The sequence below is a fragment of the Sapajus apella genome, unplaced genomic scaffold, assembly GCF_009761245.1.
Source record: "Sapajus apella isolate SASKATOON/1434 unplaced genomic scaffold, GSC_monkey_1.0 scaffold104, whole genome shotgun sequence".
In the NCBI taxonomy this organism is placed as follows: domain Eukaryota; kingdom Metazoa; phylum Chordata; class Mammalia; order Primates; family Cebidae; genus Sapajus; species Sapajus apella.
In genome coordinates this window covers 5,516,624-5,533,620 of record NW_022437044.1, presented here as the reverse complement: position 1 = coordinate 5,533,620, position 16,997 = coordinate 5,516,624, and the positions used below count along the sequence as shown (strand labels likewise).

Below are 16,997 nucleotides of genomic sequence, written 5' to 3'. Positions count from 1 at the left end.
TAAGCAAAACATAAGTTTCATAAATTGGATGATTAGTAGTGTTTATGGAACATTAAAACTTTAAACTCATATATTCTGGGGTCTTAAGTCACAGGGACATGCTATTAAAGTTAAGATGACTATAAAACTGTTCTCATATTATTTCTGCAAAACAAACTTCTTGGATTCAAGAGAGATCTATGTTGCCATAGAGTATTATAGTGAAATTTCAGTAAAATTTAAAGTTTAAATTGTAGCATGAAACCTCATGTAGAAGATGTATCTAACATTAAAGATGGTAAACATTATAACATATGTAACATTGCCTTATAAAATTTAAGTTTCATTCAGAAAATTAGCTAATGAGTTAGTATTTTTATGTCTTTAATTTGTTGAAAAAGAGTCACCATTTTACTATTTAACACACATTGGTTTGGTATTTAGTATTCAAATCTATAACTAAAACTAGTTTTAACACTTTGGACTATTTCAAGCTATACGATCATTACACATGTGATTTTTAAAAAATGTACATAAGATCTTTTACTATGGCAAAAAATGCAACAGGATGATATAGTGAAAAACACACTGACCAGGGAGACCTAAATTCTATTCCAGACTTCCACTAAGTTGCTTTTGTGACCTTGGACAAGTCACTTCAAAGGGAATGGAACCTTCTGGAAAACAACACATTAAGTCAGTAGATGTAACTGTTCATAGCTCACAGGTAAACATTATTTGTATTTTAAGTTACTTCCAAAAAAGTACAAGTTATGCATAACGTCAAAAAATATCAAAAATGACCTTCTGTGTTAGTCTGTTTTCATGATGCTGAAAAAAAACATACCCAAGACTAGGTAATTTACAAAGGAAAGAGGTTTAATGGAGAACTCACAGTTCCACGTAGCTGAGAAGGCCTCACAGTCGTGGCAGATGGCAAGGAGGAGCCAGTCATGTCTTAAATGGATGGCAGCAGGCAAAGAGAGAGGTTGTGCAGAGAAACTCCTACTTTTAAAACCATCAGATACCATGAGACCTGTTCACTATCATGAAAACCACATGGAAAAACCCAACCCCACATTCAATCATCTTTCACCAGGTCCCTCCCACAACACATGGAAACTATGGGAGCAATAAGATGAGTTTTGTGTGGGCACACAGAGCCAAATCATATCATCTTCCTAAGCAAAAATAGAAAAATCAAATAAACTAGAGATTCTAGGTTATAACAGAATGTCTAGGAACATGAATTTAACTACAATAATTCCTACTTTCTTCATTTGGAGCCACTAATAATGAGAGCAGAAATAAAATCCTAAGCAAACAATTAAATACATTTTCATCAAAACATTGCTAGTTATGACTTACCTCAGTGTATTGCTAATTCAGTAGAACCTGAGTGTCTCATCACAATTTGTATTTGTTCTGCAAACAAATGTTAACCCTAACCTAGATTCCATATCTAAGAAACACTTCCTTTCTTTTCCTTCCTTTATTAAAAATCTCAAGTCACTACATAATTCCTAGGTTAAATTATTTACCACCAGTAACTCAGTCTACGTGAGAATGGTGAAAAGTTCACGGAATCTTAAGTTACTCCTAATTAAACTAACGACGACTTCAGGCAAGCCATTTAGCTAATCTGGACTAGCTCAATTCTTCATTTGAAAAACAGAAATGGACAAATGAAAAGGAGGATAAAAATGCAGCCCAAGCTAATCAACAGGGTTGAAGTATTAAATGATTATACGTAAAGACTTCTGTCAAGAAAAGATTCACAAATAAATATCACCTTTAGGTAAAACTGTGGTTTTTAAGGAAACTTTACAATAAGGATAGTGTTTTTCTTATATTCAGTAGCACTTCAGCAGAGTATGTGTCATCATTTATGCCTTGAAGTCTAATTCATGGTATTCACTAAAGAAACTGAACAGGGTTTGCTTCTCTAACAGCAAAATACATTTTTTGTAATAGTTTCTAATAATCTAGTTTTCCCAATAGAAAACAAAGTATATTATCAGTGGATAAAACTATTCACACCACATGATTAACTACCATTTAACTACAGAAATGCTTGATTGTAATTCACATGAAATTACAAATCTGAAACCTACCAAAGTTCTGTGATCAAGCATTACCAGTACTTAGCCAGAGTAATACACCTTGGTTTATTGCTAACAGTCTATATCTAAGCCAACCCATAGCCATAATTTTCCTTTTTGCTCTGAAATACTCTCCCTCTAGACCTATTATCTCAAATATTTTTATCTTCACAGAGAAGAAAATTCTTTGGAGTTAGACTCTGGTTTCTGAACCTATTTGGAATGAGAACCAAATCTTAATTTCTTTTCCAACTTAGTATTCCTTTCTTATTAAATCTGATAACATCCCTATTTCCTAGTCTATTCACTATTACATGATTGTGTGCTTATGTTATCATATGTTTGAAATTATTAAAGTCAGGGATATTATAATAATTTTGACAAATAAGAGTCAATAAGTTCTCACTAAAACTTTCTAATACAAATTTAAAACTCCTAAAAAATTAAATATATTTTAAATTTTTATTTAATATATACCCTTAATTATATTTGAACCTAATAAATTGGTGCATATATTAGCTGATAAAATGAATGTTATTCTAGGGATAAGAACAAGGGTCTCATACTGTCTCTGAAACCTAAAAGGTATGTGATTTTAAGAACAGAAAAACTTGTCTTGCCTCTTTCCTCATATGACAAAAATATAAATATATGCTATACCTGTTTCACAGAATTGTTTTGAGATTCAGATGAGATAAAATCTGCCAGAGTACCTTAAAATGAAATGAAAACAATTTAAAAGTGATAATGTAATTATTTCCATAGAAAAACTAAAGGTAATATCAATATTACTGATATTTTCTTTAGCATTTGTGTTTAATAAGTTTCATTATAAATCTGCTTTGATTTTTAGTTTACCTGTTTCAAAAACTTAGTAGATTCAGTTACAACCAAAGCATGTTCTTAGGTGATCTATTAATGAGAAAACCTGCAATTATTTTTGCACTAACCTAATACTTGCTACCATTGGCATAGGATATAAAGAATATATAAAGTGTAATGATATTTTAAAGGCAATATTGTATATTATGTTCCCAAAGTGTCTTCCATTTCTCTGAAACATGATGCTTATTTGAGTTGTCAGTCCTTATCTTGGAACCTAACTGTAACCTAGAATTGTCATTTTTTCATTTGAATATAATCCATCCAGTTCCTTTAACGTTCTTACTAATTCTTTTGTCATCCTATCATATTATTAGCAATTGAAAGTACTTAGACATTTAGTATATATTATATGGTATTGTCTTCTGGCTAATACTGCTCAACCTTTGCTACCATCTCTTTAAAATTTATTCTTCGAGTATGTAATTTACGATTAAAATTTCATCCAGTTATGTAATATTTTCCTGTAATTAAAACTAAACTTATTCTATTAAAATCTACTCAAATTGATTCTGAAGCCAGAAATAGAACAGACTTAAAGTTATGAAATGGAATTGGAATACTCTGACGCCATTATTTTGTTTAATATTTTGAACAATTCTAATATTTGCTAGATTAGCCCAAGAAATTATTTCATTTTTCCAGTTGAGTGTGAAAGTCTTATTTTTACATGTATTACATATGAATTTTTAATGCCATTGCAAATTAATTGTTTCTCGTTGTCTTAAAACATGAATAGATTGTTTTCATAGAACTGATATTTCTAGTTATCATAGAGTAAGTTTTCTTCTCTATTCTCTGATAATAGAATATGAAGATGTTTTGCTGTTTATTTTGTCTTGATTTTTATATTTATTTTCCTTTCTGTATATTTTGGATTTTCCCTCTTAAAAAAAAAAAAACCTAAAACGATACAGGGTATTTCAGCTGCTATAGGTGCCTTTTCAGGTACATGGAAACAGTCTATGCCTAAATAATATGGTTTGGATTTGTGTCCCTACCCAAATCTTATGTCCAGTTGTAATCCCCAATGTTGAAGAAGGGGGTCTGGTGGAAGGTGATTGGATCATTGAGGGGGTGGATTTTCCCCTTGTTGTTCTTGTGATAGTGAGTTCTCAGGACTTCTGGTTGTTTCAAAGTGTGTGGCACTTGCTCTATGCTCCTTCTTTCTCCCACTTTGGCCATGTAAGACATGACTCCTTCCTCTTCATCTTCTGCCATGATTGTAAGGTTCCTGAGGCCTCCCTTGCCATGCTTCCTGTACAGCCTGTAGAACTGTGAGTCAGTTAAACCTTTTTTCTCTGTAAATTACTCAGTTTCAGGTAGTTCCTTACAGCAATGCAAGAACAGACCAACACAGAAAACTGGTACCAAAAGTGGGGTTCATACCCACATGGGCACTAGCTTAACATTATTAAGTAATATTAAGGGAAATGAAATCCAAGATAATTTTGGCAGACATTCAAGTTCATTTAGCACTTACAAAAACATTTTAATCCAATTGGTCCTACTGAGGTCCTCAAATTATTACCACCAAACAATGATTACCATTTTGCTGTTGCTGTTAGTATCTGAGCTTAGAAAAGACTAGTACAGCCGGGCGCGGTGGCTCACACCTATAATCTCAGCACTTTGGGAGGCCGAGGTGGATAGATCATGAGGTCAAGAGATCGAGACCATCCTGGCCAAAATGGTGAAACCCTGTCTCTACTAAAAATACAAAAATTAGCTGGGCATGGTGGCTCGTGCCTGCAGTCCCAGCTACTCGGGAGGCTGAGGCAGGAGAATTGCTTGAACCCAGGGGGCAGAGGTTGCGGTGAGCCGAGATCGTGCCATTGCACTCCAGCCTGGGTAAGGAACGAAATTCTGTCTTAAAAAAAAGACTAGTACAGTTTCATTGGGAAAGTGGTAGTTTCTGAATCACAATGGCACAATGAAGACATTAATTCCAACGATGAAGTGAAAACTTTCAGTTGTTTTCCTAAACTTGCTAGAACCACATCATGCCTCCTAACAAGCACAATTTAAACATTTACACTTGACTAATTGCAATGGTTGCTTTCAATGTCATTTGTTTTAATTTGATACTGGTTCTGAGCTGTGCATAAAGAAACGTGAACTATGACAGTTTTCCTAATTTTATCATGAATGAAAGGTTCACTTAGATTAAGGGACTATTTTGCTGTATTCGAAGATAAAAGTCTAGTTGTGAGGAACGTGGTTAGCACAACGCCTGATTTACCATTAGTTTCCACTTTGAGGGCTTTTTTTTGAGATAGCAAATACAAAATAATCTCTACCAAGTGTCTTTCATTGCTGCTGTTATTGTTGCTCTGCAAAATGTGAATACTAATAAGAAAATAAAAAGATCTTCAAATTAGGTAAATGAAAAGTTAATTGGCTACTTGGCTCTAAAATCTGAATGATTAGCTGCTATGTTCACTTTTGCTATTTTACAAACCAGTATCTTTAAGGATCTATACTATAGTAAGATTTCTCAGAGCTTTTGGATTTCTTTAAATAGATTTTAACATATTGGTACACTATTGACAGTGTATGACCAATGGTTTTCATTTTGAAAATGGTATAATCGTATGTACGTAGTGTCCATCAAATAGATTTGACTGTAAAATGAACAAGTAACTGGTTGCTGTTCTGAACTACAGCTTCAACCAATAGAATAACATTAAGGGTTAAAATCAAGTTTAACCTCTAAATACTAATAATTGTACATCTATTTGAATTTTAAAACTTTCATCCATTGCAAATACCTGAATTGTTTATTTTAAAGAAAATCTGTTACCCTTGGCTTACTTCATCTTTATCATGCTTGTTTACCAAACTATGAATTAGCACCTTTCAGGTAACTGTAGTTTAAGGGGCAGCAGCTTCTATTTGTACAGAGAGCTTGTTAGAAATGCAGAATTTCAGGCCTCACCTAGAATCTACTGAATCAGAATCTGCATTTTAACATTTTCAGATGATTGGTCTGCTCATTAAAGTTTGAGAAGCACAGGAATAAAATGTAAATTCCTAGAAACTGGAGTTTAAAACAATAAGTTGTTAGCAGTGATGCTGATTACTAATTGTATATTGACTCTATTTCTTTCTAAAGTGTTTTGATTACGTTATAGATGCCAGCTATCCAATTTTTCAGCATTAGTGTTATATCCCCATATCTGTTACTCCTGTATGAAGTTCTGAAGCATTCAGAATGTCTGTAGCTTTCAATGAATTCAAATGCGCTTTCTTAAATAATCCTGTTTTGCACTCCTGGCCATTATTAAATGGCCAGCATATATTGTAGCTGCTTTATTTCATGGATGCTAAAACTGAATTCGTGGACTAAGAAAGGCTGCAGACAAGGAAAGCTTTAAGAACTGTGGAGGCTGACTGAAGGGTAAAAGGTCACTGTCAAACTGAACAAATTCTTTTCTGATCTAAAGAGAAAGACAAAGAAAATTCTGTCTGCCGAGCTCTCATGTAAAGGTTTTGTCCTGTTTGCTTGTGTTTGGTGTGTGTGTTTATTAACTATTCTTAAGCCTCTCTTTAAAAAAATTTAATGTGCTCACGTTTTGGAAGATTTTGATTCTTGCAACCTAGCAAACAACATCAAATAACACTTAAGGTACGCTTTTTTTCTTTTTTTTTGAGACAAAGTCTCGCTCTGTCACAGGGCTGGAGCACTGCTGCGCTATCTCGGCTCACTGCAACCTCCGCCTCCCAGGTTCAAGCAATTCTTCTGCCTCAGCCTCCCAAGTAGGTGGGACTACTAGGCATGCACCAACACACTTAGGTAATTTTTTTATTTTTGTATTTTTTTTTTTTTTTTTTTTTTTTAGTAGAGATGGGGTTTCACCATGTTGGCCAGGATGGTCTGGATCTCTTGACCTCAGCCTCCCAAAGTGCTTAGAGACATGAGTCACCACGCGCAGCCAACGCTTAAGGTATTTTAAATATACAATATGACAAGTAAAAGAGAGAAGCTATCCTAGGCAGTTTCAAAAAGGTTGCATATTTCAAAGTAAACTGAAAATCAGGCCCTATTCCCCAACGCGGTAGTTCTCTTTCTTTTCTATGTGATTTCCTTTCTCTTCCCCTCCTCCTTTCTGTCACAAAGTAAAATAAAGCAGTCTAAGATTATTCAGGAAAGGAAGGAAAGCTTTGCTTTGGCAAAATTTCCCTGCCTATCTTTCCCTGACCCATACTCCCTAACAAACACACATATACCCTGACATAGAGAATGAGATTATGTAGCAAACATTAAATTTTAGAAAATGCACTCAAAATCTTCCCCAGATTAAAATTTAAAGGAAATGAATACTTCATTCTTTAGGGTAAATATGCATTTATAAAAATAAAACTATCCTTCCAGGTATGTATATTTCTAGCCATTTTAAGTAAATGGGCTTTTCCAATCATTTTTTTTTTAATTAAAATTCTTAATGCATTGATAGTTTAATGCATTCACTTGTTTTCAATATCAAAGCACTATTTCAATGTTTTATAACATAATTTGCACAATATAGGTGTTTTTAATAATCTCCATTCAAAACAAAATGTTGAAAACAGTATTTTCTAGTTCTGAGTCAGAAGAGAAACTGTTTACCACAACAAAAAAAAGCCCAAACAAAAAAGTTTTGGATACATTTAACTTTCTGAGAAGATCCTATTATTAAATTTGAGCAAAGATAATTAAAAAGCCATACATGATAGTGTTTCAAAACTCTAAACACATTGGAAAGCAGGGAACAAGTATGTTTGTGGAATAAATTAATTCATGCTATCACCCAATACCTTATGTGAACTCCTGTATCACTCATTTCCTATATCTGAGGCTTCCTTTTCTTATCTGTAAAATTACGAGTTTGGAGTAAATTATGTTTCTGGTCCCTTCCACTTTGAGAGTCTACAAAACCTGCATCATACTTGGTGGGCTGTAATGTAGATGACAACAAATATTTGTTGAATTCAATTTAATGTGATTATATATTACTTTGTTGTTGTTCATTGCTTTGGCCCTATTAGAATATAAGCTTTTCAAAGACAGTACTCTCTAAAATTTCTTTAAGGGCCACCCTTCACATTTAAAGTATTGCTATGCTGGACAAGCCATAGGCTTTTAGTTATTGATGGTTAATGAGTCAATGCAGTCAAACTGATAATACGTGCAGAGCCGAAGTACAAGGAAATAAGGTCCTAGATGTCTACTGCTTTTTGTAAAATATCACAGGATTTTTTTTCCCTTTGGAAAGTGCCTTGAAATAACTTACAATTCCTTCATTTTACTTTTGGAGAAACTGAAGTCCAGGGAGGTGAAGGTTTTTGCCTAAGGTCACTTTCTAGAAACTAATAAAACATAAATCATAAAATACCTTGTATTCACATAATTTAAATAAACCCCTGCTCTCATTGGACCAAAAAAGACTAATCTGAAGACAACAAACAATGATTTGTATCTTTTAGGTTGAAGTGATACAAATCCACACTCAACTGATCACCAAAGTTACAAAAATGTCATGTCAGGAAAAAAACACTACCTAAAAATCACTGGCAAACATCTAAAATAAATCTTATGTAAAAATATAGGTGTTCTAAAAGATGACAGTAGTATAGTAGAATATAGCACTGGATATTTGCTACATTAAGCAAACAAACTTTATGGACTGTCATTATGATGGGTCATAATTTAAATTTGTAAACAAAAAGGAAGGATCTTATGAGCATGTGCTGTTAACATTGCAATAATTCTACCATTTTATTAATACCATATAAGTTTTACAAAGCCTAGTGCATATAAACACTAAATAGGAGTATATAATGCTAGTAGAAAATTAATTGACAAATTTATTTTAGTATACTTGAATGTACTCGTCTTTGAATTTTTTATTTTCTAATCCAAGACACATTATATGTTTTTGCCTTTTACATTCAGAACTTTGACAACATATACTCAAAGATATAAGAGAGGCAAAAAGGGATGTCAGAAAAAGACCTGGCTTGGAGACTGATCAATCCTATTAAGGCTTCCCCTCTTAATTCTGGAAATCCTTAGGGAGCTGATTTCACCAGTGGGACTTTCAGTATCCCCATCGGTAAAATGGGTATAACCATGTCTTCTTTTTCTGTTCAAAAAATTTTTATGTGACTAAAATAAAATCACTTTAAATTATATAAAAATATAAAATACCATACATTTTGAAGGAGTTAATTAAAAGAATGACTCAAAACAAAGGTGACAGAAAACAGTCTTTTAGCTTCATTTTAGGTAATGATAGTAACTGAATTATGCAATCAGTTAAAAATCTCAATTTGCATTCTAATTACTGAAAGATTTTTAAAAGAAATGGATTGTCCTTTAGTTTAATTAAAATCCATCAGCAAATTAATTTTATCATTGTCATGCTAAAAGTTATGTTAGAATATTAAAACAGAGAAAAATATTCTTCCATAATTTATTCTCTTCTTTAATTTTTCTTTCATCCTATTTACCCAAATCCACACATTCAAGATGAGCAGATTAGGTGTACAAAAATCATTCTTTCAGATTTGGGCTGGAAACATAAATTATACCCACTGATGTTCTTTGTTTTAAAATTTATTCTATTGATCAAATGCTTAACACAGTAGAGAAAATTAAAAGGGCAGTTTAAATCCTTGAACAGTTGAAGATTTTTAGATTGCAAAAAGATAATAGGAATATTTATGATTTCTGGCAAGCCACTTCTCAAATTCAAAACAGTAATTGAAAAAGACTCCTTTTCCCATGTTTTGGTGCTGTTTGATAACGAGAATGCAGTCTTGCCCCAGATGTAACTAAATCTCAAAAAACACTTTCACTCTAAAATAGATTTCTCTATCTGATAAAACTTTATTTTACAATTAACTTTGCACAGAGCATAAATCTTACGGGACCATGTCACATAGGTCATTTGATGTTAACTCCTAACAAATGAAGATGACCACATTTTAGAGATGACGACTTCATGAAGAGTATCTATTGGAAAAGAACACCATTTCAAATATGATTAATTAGAATATTGCAAGCCAGTTTGGAACATCAAGGCATCTTACCGAGTTTTCTTCATTCTGGATACAGAATGATCAATAACATCTTCAAGTAATAGATCTCTGCTCAGATAATGACACGTAATTCAGAATACTGTAATATAGTCAATACAATTAAATGTTTCTAAATATTTTATTTTTCCCAAAGGTAAAATTTACATATGTCTTTGATGAAAAATGTATTTTTAAAGCATAATCTTTCTTCCCTTCCCAATTCCCAATGATGTTGAATTAATTCCACTGAATGTAGACAGGACGATATGAGAATTGCACCTTTACTATATACACACACAAAATTTTCTAACAATGCAGTTAAAATAAGACAAACAAGCATTCCTGTGCCTCTGAAGATTGGTAACTGTATGTTGACATGAACACATGTTGACAGAGACCTTAAAATCCTGTGTGTGGGCAGAGCGGGGGGTCTGCTGACGGGAGTGCCTTCTCAAAATACTTAAACTCGAGCCACTATACCAATCCCACAAAGCAAAAAAAGAGAAAAGAGAATAAAAATAAGAAAGAATTTTCACTGAAAATATAAAAGGAATGACCCATGGGAAGAGAATACAGCAGAAAGGATGGGATGCTGAGAAACAGCTTCAGGAGTGTGTCAGTGAGAAATTCAGAAAGGTTGGAAATACTCCCCAAAGTACAATATTTGAATCCCTAGCCACAACCAAAGGAAAATAGACATTTGCAGGCATAATAAATATATATAACAAATTGAAGGAATTCCACTGAAAGTCTTGTGTGAAATAAAACAGCAAAAGTCACCTAAAGGAAGAAACCTTGATGAAGAAAATTTGGCAAATCTAAGCAAGTTTGAAGTAGAGTGGCCTTTCTTTCTCCTTAGCTCCTTTGAAGTCTATGAAAGGTGGATCCAATGTGGCAAACCGGGAGGAGAATGTAAAAGGGTGGAAATCAGCGGACAAATTAGCAGGATGATTAACGCAGGTGAAAGGGAGTGGGGGAATGGCTTAGACGAGGAAAGAGAAGTGAGACAGCTGTTTGTTAGTGCCTAAAGGGAGGAAAAAAGATTAAGGGCCTCTAACTGGTTGTCGAAAGAAGGCTGAAGTGGGTAAAATGTTAGATGATGTAGGGTTCAGAGATGATGCAGGGATGTGGGTAGAAAACGGTGTGGGGTGAAGATCAGTGTGCTTGCAAGTGGCTGAAGGAGTGGAGGGGGGGGTCTCCCCAGGACAAAGAAAGTTTAATCAATAAGCGGAAGATGGGGAATTTTGAAGACTGAAATCAGAAAGTGAGATGAGTAAAACAATTTGAGTGGATAGATGATGATGTCTAAAGAGAACTTTTCTTCCCCAAAGCAGCTTTCCTTTGTTTCTTAGTTATACTGATTAGTTTTAGGCCCTTTTCATTCATTTGTTCTCTTTTCCGGATGTTATCTTCTTAACATATGTGCCTCCACTCTCTGCTGAATGCATCAATTTATTCAATTCTTCATTTAAATGCAAACAACAATAATATTTCTAATGTGTGCTATCTATTGCCCAATTTTCTCAGGCTAGTTTTTTGTTGTTACTTTAACAAATTTGCTGGAAAAAAAATCCTCAAAGGTGTCCTAGGTCTACAAAACACACATACACCTCAAAACTTTGTAGCAAGACATCAAGCCCTCATGCTTACTTAGTCTGTGTGGGGCATGACCTTCCAGATATATTTTCTTGCTAGCGACCTACTAGGAATACCTATTTTTAAAGCCACAGACTTCTCCTTTATGAACCTCTTCTTAACCTGTTAACAAAAATTAATTCCACCCTCCATTATGCTCAATCACACCATTGATCACATTGTATCCTAGATCTATAAGAGTGTCCTGGCTCAAAGAGGCCCATGCCAGTTTGTCATACTCTCTTTTGTATTCCTAGAGCCTAGCACATTGGTACAGTAGGTGACTAATTAAAGTTTGCGGATTCTTTAGTGAATAAATACAGGGATGACACCTCCTTTAAAATATGGGAAGCACGATTATTGGAGAGAATGAGCTTTCAAAATTTCACTCCCTGAATAATTTTCTTTCCCAGTAAGAAAACATGACAGCCACATATATTTCTTCAGTGTAGCTCGAAGCCAGGGGTTTAGATAAACTCTCCTTGTTGATGTGCCTCCCCTTGCTCCACCAAGAATCTTATAAATCCTAGCTAAAGGCTGTTGTGGACTGCTTGCGCAGAGAAAAAGAATTTTCTGCTTTCTGAATCTCCTTAACCAGATTTCTTCCCTGCCACCAGCAGTCTGGAAGCTCTCTATCAGGAATTTCTATCTTGAAAAAAATATAAAGTTTTGAATACCAAGAGAGGGAATAATATGAAACCTACAATCCCTTCTGCCAGGGCTTACTGCTGCTGAAACCGAGCATTACCTGGGCGTCCCTCGGAATCCATTCCGGTAATAAAAAGGCCGGGGACCCGGAGGAAGGGGCAGGGAGTGGGGGTACTCAGTTGCTTTCAACCCTTAGCAAATGATTGAGCTCTAGAAAATGAATGTGTTTTTATGCTTGGTGGGAGTTTCTTTCCCATTCCTGTATTTCAAACGCACCGCAACTTTAAATTTACTGCCAGCTATACGTCATGAAAGGGACGCTTTTCATCAAAGGGAAGAAGAAGAGGAAGGGGGAAAATCCTAGTTTTACGAAATGGAGTAATTCTTTGCTCCTGCTCCCATTTCCCACTTCTCTCACCTGCGTCCAAACCAAAACACAATAGGTAAGCAGTTGCTTGCGACCCCCTGGAAGGTAATTTCCTCTGGAATGTAATTTTGCTCCAGACGCCAGTTGCCTCTACACGCCCTGCCTCTGCCTCTGCCCCTCCCTCTTGCCCTGTGCAACCTTCTCCAACTGCACGCTGCCGCCCTCCTACCAAAGCTAAAGAAGGAATTGTCGGCAATCAGGAAAACAGATTGGCCTCAAATTTGGGAAATCAGGGGCTTGCTCCTTAAGACGAGAAGAGCAAGCTCAGAAGGGACGCCGCAGCGGGCTTCCGTCTTAAAGAAACCTATTCCTGCATCTTCCCAATTTGGAGTGCGTGTCTGTAAAATAAAGAGCATGGTGGCCTCTCCCCTATGGCAGTAGAGGATACAGCCTTTCCGAAACTTCCAATTTCCAATTTCTTCTTTCAGTGAAGGGGACTCCCCAGCCTGCGTTTTGGCCTAAGGTTAAAAACCCTCCCCCACCGCACAATTTTGTGCGGAAGATGACCCACCCCGCCTTCTAGAGAGCTTGCTCTGTGACAGGCGGAGCAGCAGCCACCAGGTTTTAAAGAAGCCGGTCTTCACAGCCTTCTTTTTAATCACCCGACGGGAGAGAAAACAGCAGAAATTTAACACCAGCAACTACTATCATTGCATGTGGAACACTTGTCCTCTAAAATCCTGCTAAATAAGTAAAATCACTGTGAATAGAAGTTGAAAAACGGAGAGAGCTCGGGCGCGGAGGGAAGGAGGAAATGGATGGGGGGAAGACCCCAAACTGGGTTTGATCCCGGGTTTTAAAACCGGCGGCGACCAGCCAGCAATGGCCTCCCCCGCCTCCCTCGCCTCAGCACGCCTCTGAGGAGGAGGGACTGGAAAGGGGGCGCTGCTCGCCGGAACGCGGGAAGGACCGAAAGGACAAGAGGGCGGCTGCGCGCAGGGAGCGCGCGGGGCAGGGCTGCTCGCGCTTGCGAGTCGGACTTGCCACTCGGCTTCCTAGCGGCCGGGCCCAGCCTCTGTGCAGCTGACATCATTGCCAGAAGGAGGGGCTGCCCCTGCGAAGGCGACTGAAGAACAGGGTTCTCAGGCCTGGTAGGCAAAGGCGCTCCCCCGCCGCTTGGCGAGCCTGACGCCCTGGCAGCTGCAGCGGGACTCAGCTTTCGGGAGCTGCACGCGACAGTTCTTAATTTAGTCGAGGGAGAAAGGTATCTTTAGACCTTAGCGCATCCATCTCTCGGTTCTTTCGTCAAAACCGCCCGCACACAGTCCGCGCTCTCTCCGATGAACCAGACAAAGGCAAGAAAGGGGAAACGTGTACATATACTATTACTTCGACTTGCTTTCAATTGCTTCTCCACCCCCACCCCCACCCCCGCCGCGACACACACACACAGACCCACAGTGGAAAGGCCAGCCCTGGCGCTGGGATTTCCTGCCGGGATTGCGGGAGTTTGTTTCAAACAAGATTAAAAGTGGAATTCCGTCAGTCTTTACCAAGTTGCAAGGGTGCCCGCAAACACCAATTCCTTTTCTATTTTGAGTCACACCCGTTTTACTTTTTAGGGGACCGAGGGAGATCGTCGCTTTAAGTCACAAAGCACCGCTATGTTCTCAGGTGTTGTGCTTGGCGTTCGGAATTATCCGCATGCTCCTCAGGTTGTTTCCTGACTGCAGCGCTAAGAGCGCACAGGCGACAGCTATGACACCATTGCCTCCTCCCCATCTTTGCTGCCCCCCCTCCCCCTCCTACCCAGATTTTCAACCACTTTCTTCCACACACTTTTCTTCGTACAAACATCTCCTAGGCTGCGTTTCAATCCCATCTTGGGATGTTTACACACAAGACAAGGACACTTTTCAAAAATTGATTTTGTTGGTTGTTGCGCTTTCATTCTATTTGTTTTGTCCTAACCCCTCTTCCCCACGGTTTTTGCTTTGTGGGTGTGTGCCGCAGTGGCGCAAATATCGATTCCCAGCCCCCAGCCCACATTTTGCATCGGAGAGGCTAGGGTTCCCCACAAGCGCTTCAGAGGAGCACCCCAGCGCCCCACACCCTAAGCCGCAGGCGGGTGAAGCAGGGGAACGTGGAATAAATCATTCTGAAGCAAAAGGGCCCATCTTCCGTGAAGCTCTAAGAGTCTTTCCTTGGCAAAGGCAAAAAAGCGGCTGGGGCTATACATTCTGAGAAAGTGACCTCTCCTCCTACCCCTCAAGTCCCTTTGCGACTAAGCGCTCAGATGCAAGTCCCAGCTGCAACCCGGGCGGACTGCTGCTCCGCTCTTCTAAAGTGTAAAAGATGCACCCGTTTGCGGCTACTCGCTTTTTAAAAGTCACCTTTTCCAATGAAGCTTTTTTAAAAGAGACATTCCTTTTCTGGAGGGGGGAGGGGGGTATCGCTACGCGCTTTTGGAAAAAGAATTCCTCTGTGAGGACGTGAACTGTTTCTCGGTTCTCTTTTAGAAAACACCATCTATTTATGGGATGGGTGGGCGGTTTATTGATTTATTTATTTGGCTAAGGGATTACAAGTCATTTCTTCAGATGTCTGGCAACACTCTTAGAAAAGTCATTTTTTAAAATGAGAAAATGATGCAGTTTTTCGGCTCGATTATAAGTTGCCTTAAAAAATATATAGGCAGAATTTTCACACCTACTATCTCCATATCCAGCAGGTGCTGGCTGAGTACAGCCCCATAAATAGGGCGGGAAGGAAGGGTGGGGAGGCGAGCGCCAAGAGAAACAGCACCAGGAACCCTGTGCGCTCCTGGCTCGCCTGGCTCTCCTTTGCTCTGCGCCAAGGGTCGTATCCTCAAAGGTTGGAGCCAGCCTGGCAGGGATCCAAACCCGAGCCCCCAGAGGAGCGCAGCGAGGCTGGAGGCAGTTTCTCGGCTGGAGGTATCGCCTCTCAGCTCTGATCTCTGCCAGGCGAGTCCGGGACATGCTCTTTTGTCAACACCTGACCCAATCTTAGAGTTTCCCTCATCCTCGCTAAAGCTAGCTGTACCCATTAAAGGGAGAGACCTTTTTGCACAGCCAATGTCGGGTAAATTCCTGCGCCGACACATTTCTGACAAAAGTGAGAGTTTTCGCAAAGTAACCAAGCGCATTGGTGGTAGTGCTAAAAAGATACTCTCCCTGCGCTCACCTACGGGGTTTGCTCTTTCTCTTACCTCCTGGGAAGAGAAGGGGGAAGGGAGAATAGCAGAAGCCTCTTTAAAACCACTCCGTTGTCACAGTTCAGACCTCAGGCGCAGGCAGCGGGCAGTGTCCGCACACTAAGTGTGGAACTCACGCCTCCCTGCCAGCACCCTGTACAGGTACCCAGTCCGGTTACTTACCCACTGAACGAAGCCTCTGTGAGTAGAATGAAGAGGTAAACGAAAGAAGAGAAAAAGGCTTCCGCCCGCTCCACGGAGACTGCGATTGCTGTAGCGGGCTCTACCGCCACAGCTCGCAGTCCGCAGAGCAGCCGGAGTCGCTGAGGCAGTTTCTGAGGCTATTCGGGCCGCCCGGGCTGCGGGTGCTGCCTGGGTCGCCGCTGCCACTCAGCGCACTCTGTTTGGCTTGCCTTCCGCTTTGCCGCGCGGGCAGCTGCTTGCAGCTCCGGCTTAAGGCTCCTCCCGTCCCGACAGTTCGCCGACTGCAAGGAGCCAGTGCCGAGCCAGCCCTTTTTATTGGCGAGGGGGAGGGACTTCACAGAGGGGGAGAAAGGGGAAGGAAGGGGGGTGAACCAGTGAAAGGCGTGGGGAGAGAAGTAAACCAGTGTCCGGGCCGCCTGCTGGGAAGGGAAGGAGCAGCACCAACTGCTGAGTACCCCCCTCTGGTCCCCACTCCCTGCACTTCACATCCCCTGTCGATCCGGGGGCGGCCCCTCCCCGCTGACGGAGAACCAGAAAGAAGGGCGGGGGAGAGATGGAGGTAAGCTTAGGAAGTTACTGCTCGCCTCCCAGAGAAGGAGGCAGAATGCGTGCTGGCGGCACTCTCGCGTGCGGGACCCGCTGCCGGAGAAAACGCGCCGCTTTCGGGCTGCTAGCTTTCCAGAGCAAAACCCAGAGCATGCAGTGTTCTCCTCGGTCCTCTGCTCGCTGCTCTCTTAGACTTCCCTTTAACTTTCACTCATTCACATTTTCTCAGAGAAGTTTGATTTTTCCTGTGTGTTTTTCCTGTGATCACGCTGGCTGCCCTGACTCCAGCTAGTGAACAAGCATCCTGCAGCACCATTTTCTCACACAAAGGATACTTAAGGCAGACTAGGGGAAGTAG

General features: G+C 39.3%; 1 protein-coding gene across 2 annotated transcripts in view; it reads right to left on the bottom strand.

Annotated features, from left to right (window-relative positions):
• The window catches only part of PCDH11X (protocadherin 11 X-linked), an 807,063-nt gene extending 790,530 nt beyond the window's left edge, over nt 1-16,533 (bottom strand). Inside the window, exon 1 of one of the 2 annotated variants that reach the window (XM_032258722.1) lies at nt 16,073-16,533. The gene's annotated coding sequence lies outside the window, so the exon portion shown is untranslated. The remainder of the gene's footprint in view (nt 1-16,072) is intronic. The other variant, XM_032258723.1, reaches the window with a different exon arrangement.
• Nucleotides 16,534-16,997: the final 464 nt, after the last annotated feature.